Raw genomic sequence first — 3,056 nt, forward strand, 5'->3', positions numbered from 1 at the left:
GTTGTAAGGACAACATTTAACTGGGACTGGCTTACAGGTTCAGAGGTTCAGTCCATTATCATTAAGGCAAGGAGCATGGCAGCATCCAGGCAGACATGGTGCCGGAGGAGCTGAGAGTTCTACATCTTCATCTGAAGGCTGCTAATTTTTTTTTTTTAAGATTTATTTATTATTATATCTAAGTACATTGTAGCTGTCTTCAGATACACCAGAAGAGGGCATCAGATCTCATTATAGATGGTTGTGAACCACCATGTGGTTGCTGGGATTTGAACTCAGCATCTTTGGAAGAGCAGTCAGTGCTCTTAACGACTGAGCCATTTCTCCAGCCCAGGATTAGGGTCTTTTTTTTTTTTTTTAAACAGATCTTGCCTCAAGTTTATTTGTAAAAACAGCATAGGACACTGGTCATCTGCAAACTGTATAAATAGGTGTGTCACAGCAGTCCATCTATCTTCACACTGGCAGGAGCCTTTTTTATGGGGCCTTTACAGGGGCCTGGGCACCTTTGGGAGCCTGGGCCTGAGCTGAAGCCTGGGCCTTGGCTGGAGCTTTGGCCTCTGCCTTTGTTTGAACCTTGGGCTTTGGTTGGCAGAGCCTTTGACCCTTAGCCATGTAGCTTCGAATCTTCTTCCCAAACTTGGGGTGAGCGATGAACGCCAGACGGCTGAGTTTGCGGCTAGGACCCTTTGGCATCTTGGGCTTGACAGCCTGAGGCTTCACCAGGGCCTTGATGGCCTCTGCACGTGCACTCACTGCCTTTGCGTTGTTGGCCTGCATCTTCTTCAGGCCTTTCTTGTTGTGTTTCTTGGCAAAGCGCATGTTCCTCAGGATCTTGGGGTCAACCTCCTTTCTCTAAAGGAGAAATTCTCTAAATTCGTATCTTTGTGACTGGGGTTTCTTGATGCCATTTCTGTGCCATTTGCGGGACTGGTTGTGTGTGGTGTGGTTCTTGGACTTGGCCATGTCTGCATGGTAACCCGCGGCTCCCCCAGGATTAGGGTCTTAAAGCCCAGGCCTACAGTGACATACCTACTCCAACAAGGCCACACTCACTCCAGCAAGGCTACATCTAATAGTGCCACTTCCTGGGCAGAGCATATACAAACAAACCTGATGGCTAAAGCTGGTACCCCAAACCTTGCACATACTAAGCAGGATTCCACCACTGAGCTCCATCCATCCCTAACCCCTGTCATACTTCTTTCTTACCAACATCTCTGATAATCTTTGCCTTAAAGTCTTCTTCCTTTTTGTTGTAGGTTTTTAAATTACTGTTATAATAAAGTAACAAGAATTAAAGGGGACGAGGAAGCTGGTTCTTCCTACAGTTCCCTCTGCGAGGCTCAGGCTAACCCATCCCTCCCTTTTCAACAGCAGCATTTTCCTTGTCTGGGACCTCCCCCAAATCTGGGTTGGTTTCTTTTCTCATCTGGGTCCCCTGCAAGAGTGACAATTACTCTGAAGCACTGAGCCAGCTCTGCAGCCCCTTGGTTTTGTCTTTGTTTTTTTGTTTGTTTGTTTTGTTTTGAGTCAGTGTCTCGTTTGTATCCTTATCTGGCCTGAATTCTATATTGTAACCAGGCTTGGAGACCTCCCTTCCTTAGGCTCCTGACAGCTGAGATTGCACATCACGAGCGTGTGATTTGCCAAGCTCAGCCTCTCAAGGTTACTTTTCAGATCTCAAGATTATGTTCACTTCTCTGGATGGTCATGTCCTTTGGGTTATACCTACAGTGGCCTGGTACAACATAGTCTGTAGTGCTAGTGTAAGCCACTTGGGTGTTTCTCACCACACAGTTCACAAGACTTCAGTTGATCAAGCAAATGCCTGTTCATGTTGTAATGTCACGTGATGTCAGGGACCATGCACACCTCTGTCTCAGTATCGTTTCTCATCCCCTCGAACTATTCATGTGTTTGGGGGATACAGCCTTGTGAGCATCTACGAGTCCCTTGGGATTCTCTTGTTTGTTTTGAAGTAAAATCATAGGAGGAAATGATAAGAAAACACCTCAGGAGATTCATAAGGAATGAGCTGAAAGGAGCCATCTTATAGTCTCCCCCAGTTAGTTTGTGGTGGTTTTTGCCTCTTTGCTTCATAAATCACTGATGCCAGGGACTTGATTCACCTTAGAAGAAATATAGTCAGAAATGTGGCGATTCTGTTATCATCAAGAAAGTCAGGCCTGGCATGCATATACATGCCTCAAACCTCAGCTTCTAGGGAGGCTAAGGTAGAAGGATTACATGAGCCCAGATGTTGAAAACCAGCCTGGGCATTAAGGTGAAACCCTCTCTCAAAGCAAAAAAAAAAAAAAAAGTGCTAGGTTTTCTGTTGAGTAAACTAAAAACCATGACTGAACAATCTGTGCAACAGAGAGAATGGAAGAGCTGGGTGGAGTAGCATATGCCCCTGGAGGCAGAGGCAGGGGATTGCTCTTTAAGGCCAGCCTGGGCTACTTAGTGAGTTCCAGAAGAGGAAGGGCTAGACACGGAGAAGCCTCGGCAGCTTCATTATGGATTTTCGCTTGGCTTTGTTTTTATAGCAGCTTTATTATGGATTTTCGCTTGGCTTTGTTTTTATATTCTACCCTGCCACACCACTCGCAAGCCCCCAGACGGGGTTTCTCTGTGTAGCCCTGGCTGTCCTGGAACTCAGTCTGCAGAGCAGGCTGGCTTGGAACTCAGAGATCCACCGGCCTCAGCCTCCTGAGAGTAGGGATTAAAAACATAGGCCACAAAGTCCAGCTTGAGTTTTTGTTGTTTTTTGTTTTTGCTTTAGCTTGCTTGTTTTCTGTTTTTTGTTTTGTTTTGTTTTGGGGGTGGTGGTTTTGGTTTCTGTCCCAAACAGGACTTAAGTATGTACCCTAGGCTAGCATTGAACGCCTAATCCTTCTCTTACACTTTTTATTACTTTCTGGAAGGGGAGATGGTACAGGTGCCAAGGGGAGCACATGGTAGGACAGGTGCCAAGGGGAGCACATGGCAGGAGGACAAGTCTTGGTTTGCCCCTCCCACCATTTGGGTCCCAGGAACTGAACTCACACATCACA

The 3,056-nt window shown here is 46.3% G+C and overlaps 1 pseudogene; it reads right to left on the reverse strand.

Moving 5' to 3' along the window:
* Nucleotides 1-360: 360 nt before the first annotated feature.
* LOC116070744 lies at nucleotides 361-966 on the reverse strand (annotated as a pseudogene).
* Between the last annotated feature and the right edge of the window lie 2,090 nt (nucleotides 967-3,056).

This window comes from Mastomys coucha, unplaced genomic scaffold (assembly GCF_008632895.1).
Source record: "Mastomys coucha isolate ucsf_1 unplaced genomic scaffold, UCSF_Mcou_1 pScaffold22, whole genome shotgun sequence".
Classification (NCBI taxonomy): domain Eukaryota; kingdom Metazoa; phylum Chordata; class Mammalia; order Rodentia; family Muridae; genus Mastomys; species Mastomys coucha.